Genomic DNA, 15,294 nt, shown 5'->3' on the forward strand with positions numbered 1-15,294 from the left:
CTTATTTGGTTTAAGGCCAGGGACGGACACTGAAAGGTTAGGGCCCATGTGCAAGAAGTATGCCTGGGCCCCCTCCTTTTATGGTGACAAAGCTACAGTTATAAAAAATATATAGCCACACACACATACACACACATATATAATATCTTACATACATTTAAGTCTCCTTCATTATGTATATTACCATCCCTTATTACACAGTGCCCTCTCTTGTTTTGTACAGCACCGTCTCTTGCATATCATACGTATTATATAGAGCCCTGTTTTATACTGCATACGTCCTCTCTTGTTAAATATATAATGCATTGATTGCTGAAGGAGCATAGGAAAGCTTTTTTCTAAAGGAGGGGCGGAGGCTTACGGATTGGTCTTCTAGTCACTGGCTGTTACATCAGCGCCTCTATCATCAGTCATTTTATATCGAGCAAGAGAAGACTATGTAATAAAAGAGGGAGCAGGGAGCTGGGAAAAACAAAAATAACAAGAATACACTATGCAAGGGACAGCATTGTACATAACAGCAGAGAAAGTTATATAATAAGGGAGAGCACCATATATGACTAGAGATGGTACATAATAAGGGATGGTATTATACATAATAAAAGAGGAAACTATGTAACTAAGGACAGCACTATACATAGTAAGTGAGTATACTATATACTATTTGACTGTGTTACACATAATAAATGAGTAGACTATATACTAAGTGACTGTGCTATACATAATAAGTGTGTACACTATATACTAAGGGACTGAGCTATAAATAATAAATGAGTATACTATATACTAAGGGACTATGCTATGCATAATAAGTGAGTACACTATCTACTCACGGACTGTGCTATACATAATAATGATTCTCAAAATGGGATTAGAAAGGATAGTCTCTGACCCCAACCTTCCCCCATTCTCAGATCCGTGATTTTTACAGATGTGTGAATGGACCTATAAAACTTGAGTCTCTAGCAGCAGACAGATATTTCACATAAATGTGAAAATATGTCCTAAGGGATTTTGCAAATAACAATGTTAGTCCAAGTCACAGAGTGCAGATACAGAATATTTCATCCGAGTACTTACCACTGACGCCTTGTTTGATTAGTCATTTTCTGCTGTTTCAGTTCCATCTGGTCAGACCTTCATGTCGACAACTCCCAGCTATAACTTGTCTTGTCATGAAGATCACTGCAGCCCTAAAAATTACAAGGTCACATATACAGTTATATGAAAAAGTTTGGGCACCCCTATTAATCTTAAGCTTAATGTTTTATAAAAATTGTTTTTTTTTTGCAACAGCTATTTCAGTGTCATATATCTAATAACTGTTGGACACAGTAATGTTTCTGTCTTGAAATGAGGTTTATTGTACTAACAGAAAATGTGCAATCTGCATTCAAACAAAATTTGACAGGTGCATAAGTAAGGGCACCCTTATCATTTTCTTGTTTTAAATACTCCTACCTACTTTTTACTGACTTACTAAAGCACTTTTTTGGTTTTGTAACCTCATTGAGCTTTGAACTTCATAGCCAGGTGTATGCAATCATAAGAAAAGCTACTTAAAGTGGCCACTTGCAAGTTGTTCTCCTGTTTGAATCTCCTCTGAAGAGTGGCATCATGGGTTCCTCAAAACAACTGTCAAATGATCTGAAAACAAAGATTATTCAACATAGTTGTTCAGGGGAAGGATACAAAAAGCTGTCTCAGAGATTTAACCTGTCAATTTCCACTGTGAGGAACATAGTAAGGAAATGGAAGAACACAGGTACAGTTCTTGTTAAGGCCAGAAGTGGCAGGCCAAGAAAAACATCAGAAAGGCAGAGAAGAAAAATGGTGAGATCAGTCAAGGACAATCCTCAGACCATCTCCAGAGAGCTGCAGCATCAACTTGCTGCAGATGGTGTCACTGTGCATCGGTCAACTATACAACGCACTGTACACAAGGAGAAGCTGTATGGGAGAGTGATGCGAAAGAAGCCGTTTCTGCAAGCACGCCACAAACAGAGTCGGCTGAGGTATGCAAAAGCACATTTGGAGAAGCCAATTTCTTTTTGGAAGAAGGTCCTGTGGACTGGTGAAACCAAGATTGAGTTGTTTGGTCATACAAAAAGGCGTTATGCATGGCGGCAAAAAAACACAGCATTCCAAGAAAAACACTTGCTACCCACAGTAAAATTTGGTGGAGGTTCCATCATGCTTTGGGGCTGTTTTGCCAATGCCGGCACTGGGAATCTTGTTAAAGTTGAGGGACGCATGGATTCCTCTCAGTATCAGCAGATTCTTGACAACAATGTTCATGAATCAGTGACAAAGTTGAAGTTACGCAAGAGATGGATCTTTCAGCAAGACAATGATCCAAAACACAGCTCCAAATCTACTCAGGTGTTCATGCAGAGGAACAATTACACTGTTCTGGAATGGCCATCCCAGTCCCCAGACCTGAATATCATTGAACATCTGTGGGATTATTTGAAGAGGGCTGTCCATGCTCGGTGACCATCAAACTTAACTGAACTGGAATTGTTTTGTAAAGAGGAATGGTCAAAAATACCTTCATCCAGGATCCAGGAACTCACTAAAAGCTACAGGAAGCGACTAGAGGCTGTTATTTTTGCAAAAGGAGTATCTACTAAATATTAATGTCCCTTTTCTGGTGAGGTGCCCATAGTTATGCACCTGTCAAATTTTGTTTGAATGCAGATTGCACATTTTCTGTTAGTACAATAAACCTCAATTCAAGGCAGAAACATTACTGTGTCCAACAGTTATTAGATATATGAAACTGAAATAGCTGTTGCAAAAAAAACAATTTTTATAAAACATTAAGCTTAAGATTAATAGGGGTGCCCAAACTTTTTCATATAACTGTATTGTACACATACATGTATATCTCTCCCTGCCTCTGCTCCCCTAAATAAAGATATGTACCCCTCCATTAACATTATATTAGCCACACACTAATCAAAATATAAAGAGATAAGCAGCACAGAGCCCCCCATTAACTCTAATCTCCTCCACCCAATAAATATAAAATAATCAGTCTCTATGACTCTCCCCAATTCATTTGAAGGTTCTGTGCACACATTGTGTTTTTGTTGCGGAAAATAAGCAATGATTTACAGCAAAATGAATGAGATTCATACACATGTTGCTTATTTTTCCTTGCAGATTTGCATCAGATTAAAATCTGCAGAATGTTAACTCTTGCGGGGTATTTCACCAATACTGATGAGTGGTGGAAAATACTCAACAAAAGCATATAAAAAATGCAACAAAAATGTTTTTACACAGCATTTTTCCTGCCAACATATTAGGATATTGTCATGATCCATTCCAGGGTTTAATCCTGTCTGCCCCTTTTCCGGGTGGATCATGTCAAGCGTTAACTTTGCTCTGCCTCATTCTGGGTTCAGGTTTGCTATTTAGCTCCTATGCATCCTGCTGGCGGTTTCAGCTATAGTTCTTCTTTCGGCGTGTGAACCTGACTCTGGTAGCCCTTGATTTGTCCTGATATGATCCCTGACTTGCCCTGTGTCTGTTGACTCCCTCTGTCTGCCCTTTTCCCAGCGTTTCCGTTTGTCGGTTTGATTCTCTGGTTTCTGACTTGACTTGTATTCGGACTTGTTTCTGCCTTCTGACTTTGTTTTATTCGCTCCTGACCATTGCTGAACCTCCTGGCTTGTTCCTGACCACGTGTACTGCTGATCCCTTTACTACCTCTGCCTCTGTTTTTTGACTCGGCTTGTCTGACCACTCTCTCGCCACTTGGTGGCACCTGTGCTGCTGCTCTGTGGTGCTTTTCTGTGTACCCAGTCTCACTTCCTCTCAAGCTCCCTCTGGTGGAGGTTGTGCTATACTGCACCACAGCAACATGACAGATATGCAGCAGAATTTTCTCCTGCAAGTCCTGAATGTGTGCACATAGCCTTAGTCCCTGTCCTGTGTCTCCCTCATACATTATAAGTCCTTGATAGCATCATAATGAATTTGTGGGTGGGAGAAGAAGATATCAGGTACTTAACATCCTCCGCCACCTCCAAATTCATTACATGTTCCTGATAGCATCTTCTCACACGTTTCAATTCATTATAAAGTGTCCTATGCACCTTACCCCCTCCTCTCCCACTCCCCAATACATTTTAAGCCACTTAAATAGTGTTATAATGGTGGACCAATTCTCCACCTGGCTCCTTCACTTTCTCTCCGCTGACATCCCCACCATCATTATGGGTGACTTTAATATCCCTACTGACACCCGCCAGCCAGCAGCCTCTAAGCTACTGGCCCTTACTTCATCCTTTGGACTCACCCAGTGCTCCTCCACAGCCACCCACACAGACGGACATACACTAGACCTCATCTTCAACCGCCTTTGTTCCTTATCTAATCTCGCAACCTCTCCCTTCCCCCTATCTGACCACCATCTACTCACCTTCTCATCCTTGTCCTCCTTACCTGCCCCCCATGTCCAGCCATTACCACATCCACGCAGAAACCTCGCACATCTAGACATTCACAGACTCTCAGACTCTCTCCTACCCCTGTCCTCCATATGTTCACTCCACAACACAAACAGCGCCACCGCGTTCTATAACTCCACTCTCACATCAGCCATAGACTCAGTTGCCCCTCTCATGCATGGAAAAGTGCGACGAACCAATAGGCAACCTTGGCATAACAATCTCACAAAAAAACTTCAACAAGCATCCAGGGTCACGGAGCGGCGTTGGAAGAAAACACGCGTGCCAGACGACTTCACTGCTTTCAAACAAGCTACATTTGACTTCAAATTAGCCCTCACCTCCGCTAAACAGACCTATTTCACTAACCTTGTATCTTCACTATCCTACAACCCAAAACAACTGTTCAGCACATTTAACTCCCTCCTCCGCCCACCACTGCCACCTCCAACTCCCCTCATCTCCTCCGAGGACTTTGCCACCTACTTCAAAAACAAGATCGACCAAACAAGGCAAACCCTAACTGTTCCACCACCCCAACCACTTCATATACCAGACCTCTGCCCTTCCCTAATAACCTCCCTCTCCAACATCACTGAAGGAGAGCTTACTTGCCTCTTCCAAATCACACCTCACCACCTGTGCACTTGACCCCATCCCCTCCCACTTGCTCCCCAACCTCACTAACATGCTCATTCCAGCCCTAACCCATCTCTTCAACCTATCGCTATCTTCTGGTACCTTCCCCTCTGCCTTCAAACATGCCACCATCACACCCATCCTCAAAAAAACTAACCTTGACCCAACTGCTATGCCCAGCTACTGCCCCATATTACTGCTCCCGTTCGCTTCAAAACTCCTCGAGCAGCATGTCCATGCTCAAATTTCCTCCCACCTCTCATCTAAATCTCTCCTTGACAACCTCCAATCTGGCTTCCGCCCCCACCACTCCACCGAAACTGCCCTGACAAAAATTACTAATGACTTACTCACAGTCAAAGCTAACAGAGAGTTCTCCATCCTCCTCCTTCTTGACTTGTCCTCTGCTTTCGACACAGTCGATCACTGCCTACTGCTATAGATTCTTTCTTCTCTTGGCATCAAAGACCTTGCCCTGTCCTGGATTGCCTCATACCTTTCCGACCGCACATTTAGCGTTTCCTACTCCCACACTACCTCCTCATCCCACCCTCTCTCTGTTGGAGTCCCTCAAGGCTCTGTCCTAGGGCCCCTACTTTTTTCCATCTATACCCTTGGCCTAGGGCAACTCATAAAGTCCCATGGCTTCCAGTACCACCTGTATGCGGACGACACTCAGATCTACCTCTCTGACTCAGATGTTGCCTCTCTTCTGTCCCGAATCCTGGAGTTTCTGTCAGCCATATCCTCCTTCTTCACCTCTTGCTTCCTAAAACTCAATGTAGATAAAACCGAACTCATTATCTTTCCCCCATCTCACGTATCCCCCCTACCTGATCTATCTATTATGGTAAACGGCATCACGTTCTCTCCCGCACCTGAAATCCGCTGCCTCGGGGTAACTCTCAACTCTGCCTTGTCCTTCAAACCGCACGTTCAAACTCTTGCCACCTCCTGTCACCTCCAAATCAAAAATATTGCCAGAATCTGTGCCTTCCTCACCCCACAATCTACTAAGACTCTTGTGCATGCCCTTATCATCTCCCGCCTCGACTACTGCAACACCCTCCTCTGTGGCCTCCCTGCTAACTCTCTTGCACCACTCCAGTCTGTCCTCAACTCTGCTGCCCGGCTAATCCACCCCTCTCCTCGCTACTCCCCTGCTTCTCCCCTTTGCAAATCCCTCCACTGGCTCCCAATTCCCCAACAAATCCAGTTCAAACTACTAACACTGATCTACAAAGCCATCCACAACCTGTCCCCTCCCTATATCTCTGAACTAATCTCCCAATACCTTCCCTCACGTAATCTCCGATCCTCCCAAGACCTCCTACTCTCCACCACACTTATTCGGTCCTCACACAACCGCCTCCAAGATTTCTCCCGAGTATCTTCCATCCTCTGGAATTCCATTCCTCAACACGTCCGACTATCCACCACCCTCGGATCCTTCAGATGGAACCTGAAAACCCATCTCTTCAAGAAAGCCTACAATAACCATTCTGCTGCCTCACCACTGCCAGAGCCGCCGCCTCACCACCACCAGAGCCGCCGCTTCACCACCGCCAGAGCCGCCGCCTCACTACCGCCAGAGCCGCTGCACCTCCGACCTTCTGTCTCTTCCCCACTATCCCATAGAATGTAAGTCCGCAAGGACAGGGTCTTCTCCCCTCTGTACCAGTCTGTCACTGTAAACTTGATTACTGTAAACGATATTTATAACCCTGTATGTAACCCCTTTCTCATGTACAGCACCATGGAATTAATGGTGCTATATAAATAAATAATAATAATAATAATAATAATAATAATAATAATGATGAATTGTAAGATGGAGGAGGACACTATCAGGGACATAACGCCCTTCTCCACCACCCAATTAATTTTACATCCATATCTAACATCCTCCTCCCCATGTTCATAAGTCCATTATAAGTCCCCCATCTCAATACCCCACCACTATCATTGTCCCCTCTTCCCACATCCATCATTGTCCTCTCCAAACTCCCATCATTGTTCTCTCCCCACTCCAATAATTGTCCTCTCCCCACTCCAATAATTGTCCTCTTCCCACTCCAATAACTGTCCTCTCCCCACTCCAATAACTGTCCTCTCACCACGCCAATAATTGTCATCTCCCCACTCCAATAATTGTCCTCTCCCCACTCCAATAATTGTCCTCTTCCCACTCCAATAACTGTCCTCTCCCCACTCCAATAATTGTCCTCTCGCCACGCCAATAATTGTCCTCTCCCCACTCCAATAATTGTCCTCTCCCCACTCCAATAATTGTCCTCTCCCCACTCCAATAATTGTCCTCTTCCCACTCCCATAACTGTCCTCTCCCTACTCCAATAATTGTCCTCTCACCACGCCAATAATTGTCATCTCCCCACTCCAATAATTGCCCTCTCCCCACTCCAATGATTGTCCTCTCCCCACTCCAATAACTGTCTTCTCCCCACTCCAATAATTGTCCTCTCCCCACTCCAATAATTGTCCTCTCCCCAGTCCAATAATTGTCCTCTCCCCACTCCAATAACTGTCTTTTCCCCACTCCAATAATTGTCCTCTCCCTACTCCAGTAATTGTCCTCTCCCCACTCCAATAATTGTCCTCTCACCACTCCAATAATTGTCCTCTCCCCACTCAAATAATTGTCCTCTCCCTAGTGCATTGTAAAAAAAAATGCACTGACCTCTCGGTCTGTTTCCCCATTGGGGTTGCTTCTTTATTTTTAGCTGGCAACTTTCTAAATGACACAGATGTGTGCTGCATGTTGATGTCATCAAGCCGCGTGCGCCTATGTCACTGAGAAAGTGCCAGGCAGGAAGCTGAGGATGTGATCCTGCAGCTCCACTGCCATTTTGACCCTTAGGGTACCGTCACACAGTGCCATTTTCATCGCTACGACGGCACGATTCGTGACGTTCTAGCGATATCGTTACGATATCGTAGTGTCTGACACGCTACTGCGATCCGGAACCCCGCTGAGAATCGTACGTCGTAGCAGATCGTTTGAAACTTTCTTTCGTCGTCTAGTGTCCCGCTGTGGCGGCATGATTGCATTGTGTGACACAGGTTGTATACGATGTGCGCACAGTAACCAACGGCTTCTACATCGCAAATACGTCATGAAATTATCGCTCCAGCGCCGTGTATTGCAACGTGTGACCGCAGTCTACGACGCTGCAACGTCACGAATCGTGCCATCGTAGCGATGAAAATGGCACTGTATGACGGTACCCTTAGACAGCAGAGTTGCAGATCGCTCCTCACCTGGCATACCAAACACAATGAGGACCATGGGCCCCCCTGGGTCCTCCAGATCTGAGAAACAGGCCAGATTGCCCTCATCATTTACCCACCTACAAGTGCCCCCTCCTCCTCTGGTGCCCGGTTCAGCTGCTCTGGCTGAACCAGCTATATGTCTGCCCCTGTTTAAGGCAATTACTATAATAATTAGCAAAGGTCAGGATGCCATTGAGGTTTAACCAACATTAAATTCCTAAATTCCCAATGCAATGATAAGCTGCTTCGGGAAAATCAATGGTGATTTCCTTGTTGGAAGCAGCAATATAAAATTACTAATAATTACAACTCTCTTTTATAAATACAAAAGTTATTGTTGTGTTCTTGTGCATTGTTCTTATAACTGAGAAATTCAAGGTCCTCCAAAATTATCTTTAACAAAGAGACAAGTGTGTTTTCTCTCCATGATGTCCCAAGATTTCATGGTGAGAACAGTTATTCACATAATTAATAAATCAGAATAATTAGATGTTGCTCCCCAATTAAATTCAGGCAAAGCTGTTTAATTTTTTTTATCCGGTTCTCAGTTTTTCTAAGGTTTTGAGTATTTTCCAAAGCAATTTTTAATTAACTATTGGTTTAAATAATGACTAGTGATTTGCCATCTGCAAAGTGCTAATTATCAGATGGGATAGCTGCTTGCCAAGTGTGAAATATTGTAAAAAAATATGTATATATAATTTACATTAGCCTCTTTCTGAAAATTAATGAAGGAGAACTTAATTCCAATTGGATGTATATGTTTATATCAATATAGCAGAATTATTTCAGGGATATGCCCAGCACACTGCCAAACTCCTGCCAGTACTACACACCTGTCTGAAGCCAACACAGTATTTTTTCTAGTTTGTTAATTTTATTTCTAGTGTTCCAGGGCATGTAAAATATTTCTTCTTTATTACATTTTAACTGAATTTCAAATATCCTTTTGAATTACCATTTATTATAGGCCCATAAATCGATGGTGGCTCAGTGGTTGCCTTGCAACATTGGGATCCTATGTTTGAATCGGGTTGAAAATAATCATAATAGTGTTTGGATGTTATTTTTTTGGATAACAAGTTAAAAACACAACTTATACTATTGTCGTAATACATTTAACAGTCAAGAAAAATTACGTTGAGTTCACCAAAGTTTTGGATGCATTTGCTCAAGGAGATATCCACTGTACAGCGCCAAGTAACTTTCTAATAGAGACATGCTGCTCAAGATGTCTTACTGTAAAGGCTCGTTCAGACGACCGTATTATCGGTCCGAGTGTGATCCAACAAAACATCGAATCACACCCCAACCAATGGAATGTTATGGGGCCTTGCACATGTTCAATTTTTTCCTCAAACAGAGCCGCTGCAGGGGAAAAAAATTGCAGCCTGTCTGAGTTTGATCCGATATTTGAAGCACACTCGGTCATGCAAGTCATCGAGTCTGTGGAAATCATTGCCCTGCAAATGGATGACATCTGAGTGCAGTCCGATGTCCATGGACTCACACAATGAAGAAGATGGGGACATTTTTCCTCCATCTTTCCTCATTTGAGAGAATCAGACCATGCTATGCTCACACTCAGATCAGAGTTTGATCAGAGTGCGATTTACATAATCAACCTGATTCTTTCGGATGAGAGAATGTACGCTCATGTGACCATAGCCAAGGGGTTTGAGCACAGGGCCTCTTTTTCAGGTGGATTCTGCCTGAGATCAGCCTGCAAAAACGCTAAAAAAAATGCCAAAAATAATGCACAGCAATGGAAAAAGCACTTGCTGTTCATATGTTTTGTTTTTTGTTACTTCAGGCTTTCAAAGACGTGAAGCGGTTAGAAGTAGAGTTGAGCAAATGTGTTCGGAATCAGTCACCAAATATGAATTTGCCATATTCGTGCCATATTGCTACTCTTCGTGCCGAATTTATGTTTGATGATCGATTCTGACTATATTCGTTCACTTCTACTCCCATTGACTCCAATGACATTCGTCTGTGTTCGGCAAATATTGCCAAAAACTATATTCGCCACCGATGGTAATCCGAACCGAATTTTGAAAAATTCGCTCAACTCTAGTTAAAAGAAGTGACTGGTCAATTCTTACGGTGGCTTCCACTTGGAAGTCACTCAGTATTAGTACATACAATTTAAAAAAAAAATTCCAGCAAAAGCATACTTGCTGCAAAAGATGTAATAAAAGACGTAAAAAGAGACGCTTCAGGAAAAACTCAGCATCATCTAAAAGACATTGTGTGCTCATACCCTAAAGCATCATTCAGATATCTGTTTTTTCTCATGCGTGAAAAAAAGTGTACTGATTTTCATCAGTGTTTGGTCAGCGTGTTAGATTTTACCATCCGAGTTTCATTAGAGATGTGTCAAGACAAAGAAAACCCGGCGCACAGCCATGAACATTGTAAGAAAGCCGGGGTGCAATAGGTAGAGGACAACAATTGAAAAAATAGAGGACAAAGCACTACCATAGTATGCACACCACAGCAATAATAATATGAGAAAAAAAATCCACTTTATTAGTACACAGTTAAAACATAATTAAAATGAACACACAACTCTTGCCCTCCCAGGCATATATCATGACCCCCAATACACAACCTGGTACACGATAATACATATGCAGAGAATACATATACATACATATGGAATATCTCCCTCCCTCAATGGCTCATGGGGTACCCAGGGTAAACCATCCAAAAAGAAAAGACAATATTGGCATGAAATAGGCTATATATAAAGGGTGCCAGTAATACGGCAAACTCCAGATTACCTATAACAACCCATGTACCAACAACCCTAAATATGGATAATCCATACATGTACCATGAGAAGAAAAAATTACCAAAGTAATATGAACCTGAAGAGAAGCAGGTTCAGAGGACCCAGGATGGACCACAGACCATGGCCCCACGCGTATCGCCTCAAAGATGAGGCTTCGTCAGGGGAAGTGACTTTGAGGCGATACGCGTGGGGCCATGGTCTGTCTTTTCTTTTTGGATGGTTTACCCTGGGTACCCCATGAGCCATTGAGGGAGAGAGATATTCCATATGTATGTATATGTATTCTCTGCATATGTATTATCGTGTACCAGGTTGTGTTTATTCGGGGTCATGATATATGCCCGGGAGGGCAACAGTTGTGTGTTCATTTTAATTATGCTTTAACTGTGTACTAATAAAGTGGATTTTTTTCCTCATATTATTATTGCTGTGGTGTGCATACTATGGTAGTGCTTTGTCCTCTATTTTTTCATCAGAGTTGTGTATCTCCCCCCCAAAAATGAGGGAGGTTTCTTAATTTACCCCTAGAAAGCAGTCAGTGAAAAACAAATAATACTAGGATGCAACTATAATGGTATCCGTGTGCTATATGAATTTTTCACAAACCCATAGGTTTCAATGTGCGATTTGATCCGAGATTCTGACTTGTCTACATCTTTTTTTTTTTGGTAACTCAGTACGACTCACAGGCTACAATGTGTTGTGTTCTAGCCATGAAAAACGTAGATAAGTCACAAAATAAAACCTTTACTAAGCAGAACTACAGAAAACCATAAGTGGATTCACGAGATCTGTTATTTTATGCCTCACACAAATCTGCGAAAATGTGTTCATTGTAAATGTGGATTTCGATTTCACTCCAATGATTATGCAACATCTCCAGAGTAAATCCACATCAAATTCACATGTGGAATTTTGTAAGGAGAGGAAAATTTCAGTCCTTGTGAATCCCCTCTATATGAAACTAGGCCTGACTTCCTGGCTGTACAAATGACCTCTGAGACCTCGAATATTTTCATATGTAACACAACTGCTCCTGCATTTGAATTTGAAAGGTTTAGCCACTATATACTGTATTAAAATGCCAATTACGTAACACAAAAGTGTGTCTGGAAATGATTGAAATAACTGCAGGACATTAATTCCAAGAATGGAAGTTGTTAAATTTCAGAAATCGTCAATGAAAAAAATCATATAAATTCTTGAGGACCTGGTTAATTTTAAAGGGGTTGTCCGGCCTTGGGGTACAAGTCTGCAGTAACCCTATGTGACTGCAGACTTGTGTGTCCTCACATCCTGCATTGTGATTTGTATACTTACGACCATGTTCCGACTAGATGTGTATAACCTTCCTCTCAGTACACTTGCATTGAATCTAGTCGGCATGTCACCACATGTATGTAAATCGCATACTCGTGGTCACAGGCCCGCCACTCCTGACGCCGTCACCGGAAGATCCTGACAGCATGCAGTGCATGTGTTGTGAAGATTCCCAAGTCTGCAGCCATTCTAAGGCCAGACAGCCCATTTAACCTTGAGTAACAGAACTTTGTTTTCCCCTCGTATTTGTGTGCAATGTACAGTAGCCATTTCAGGCTTCTTGTTTCGCATGGTTGTTTGGCACATTGTCATTAAACAGGTATTGCCATTTTGCATATAATGGTGCAAAGAGTCATGCAGATTTTACAGGGAAATTAAATTCGCACTGAAGTTATTTATAAGCATAGAACGAAAAAAAAAAGAAATTAATACTCACTTCACCGATCACCTGTCCTGCCTTTCCTTCAGCCCACTTCCCGGTCCTCAGCGCGTCTTTATTACCTTTTACCGCAGTGTTTCCCAAACTCCAGTCCTCACGGACCCCACAGGTCATGTTTTCAGGATTTCCATAGTGTTGCACATGTGAGAGAATTCGTGAGGGCTTGATGAAACTTCCACCACCTGTGCAATACTAAGGAAATCCTGAGAACATGACCTGTGAGGTCCGTGAGGACTGGAGTTTGGGAAACACTGTTTTACCGTCTTACATTCTCTTCAGGCTCCTTCAATTCAGGCCCTGGTTTCCGGTATGTTTAGGCATTTGCACAGGGATGTCAGACGACTAGTTGTGCTGTAAGTACTGGCCTGGAGTAAAGCAGCCATAGAGAATTTGCATTGAAAGGGGAAAAGAGGAGGTATGGAGCACCAGGCCACAGGGTCGGTGGGACATATAAACCATGAGGTGTTTTTGTTTTTTTTTCCAACTGTTTGCCTGGTTCTGGCAGGAATTTTGCTGAATCCATGCAGAATGAATTACAAAAAAATCTATTTTTTCAGATTATGAAATTTTGTAAAATTCGAGGAGGATTCAATTTCACTTGAATACATTTTCTCATCGCTATCTGCTGATAGTGTACAGGTGGTCAGAATTCCCAGTGTAGGCATGACAAGAAAGAAAAATACCATCCAAATTTTCTGGATGAAACACTGACAATTTTTCATATGTTCATCTGCAGCCAGCCTGTCTGAAAGTTAGCATGAGAAGGAGAAAGAGAAACTGTGTGTACATACATAGGAAAATTACATTGTGGGCCTTGCTGAGGGCGAGAACTAATGTAAATGGGTTCTCTGTAAACTGTGACATGTGTGAGAGCTATCACAGTAGTTGGTGCTACATTAAATAATTCCCCAAAACTTCATTGTACATAATGACTAATGGCACTGTGATAGCGATCAACCATAAGAGTGCCACATAAGCCGACAATTCAATGTATCCCGTCACCGTGTCCTGTCAATGGAAGTCTTTATATCCCAGCACAAGTATTGGTTAGTTGAAAAAAAAAACTGTACTTAAAACCAAAAAAAACACATTTACCGTAATTCATTTGTGAAATCTGTATATTTGTGTACTTCTAGACAATACATTGAAAGCTCTAAATATATGCAAAATAAGACAAAACTGAAGAGGTTTTGAGATGTTGCCAGAGCAGTGATTAAGAGGACACAGTAAATCAAGCACCATTTAATGAGCTTGTTAAGATACAAGTTTAAATTGGTTTTTGCCATCAAGTAAAGTCGCTTGGTAAATCAAGACAATCTGTTTCTTCAACTTTCATTCATAAGTGTCATAAATAATGCGGGTTAGAGAAAAAAGGGAAGATAAACTGTGGTATTAAGTGGTCTCATGCTTGGATGCTCCTAGGAAATGCATTACAACAAAACATAGGAAATTGTGAGGTTAAAAAAAAAAAAAGAAAGAAAAATCAAGTTGTCCAAACATAGGACAGCTGAGGAACTACATCTGAAAGCTATGTGACGTAGGATGGCTGTTAGGGCTCAGTCACACGAGCGTATAACATGGCTGAGTGCGGTCTGATGTTTTATCAGATAGCACTCGTCACAATGCTATTCTATGGGACAATACCGACTAACGCCTTTTTTCTCATGCCAATTCGACATGGGGAAATAAAATTGCAGCATGCTGCGAGTGTGGATGCGATCAGAAGTCTGTATGTTCTCTTATATGAGAGAATCGGGCCGATTATAAAAATGACACTTGGATCAGAGTTTGACCCGAGTGTCACCTTAGTGTGATCCGATTCTCTCACATGACAGAATTGCAGCACAGGTGTGGAAAAGATGGAGAGCTTATTTTCTCCATCTTCTCCATTGTCTCTGTCCGCGTAAGTCAGACTGCACTCAGATGACAATTGTTGGATGCACTCACAGCATACTGCGATTTTTTTCTCATGCTAGCATAAGAAAAAAAGTGCTAGTCGCCAGTGCTGCATAGAATAACATTGGGCCGAATGCTATCAGAAAACATCAGATCGCACTCGGCCATGTTATATGCTTGTGTGAGCGGGCCCCTAATTCCAAAAATCAGACCATGCACACCCACTCAAGTTTAGGGGCGTTTGTAGAACACCGGACTGCACTCGGATGTCTTCAGAGTGTGGTCCGATTTACGTGAACAGAAAATGGAGAAGATGGAGAAATTACGTTCTCCGTCTTCTCCACACCTGTGCTGCGATTCTCTCATGCGAGAGAATCGGATCACACTAAGGCCTCGCTCGCATATAAAATCAGCTAGCACAATGCGAGACAAAAAAATAAAAATCGCTTTGC

This window comes from Ranitomeya variabilis, chromosome 6 (assembly GCF_051348905.1).
Source record: "Ranitomeya variabilis isolate aRanVar5 chromosome 6, aRanVar5.hap1, whole genome shotgun sequence".
NCBI classification, from domain to species: domain Eukaryota; kingdom Metazoa; phylum Chordata; class Amphibia; order Anura; family Dendrobatidae; genus Ranitomeya; species Ranitomeya variabilis.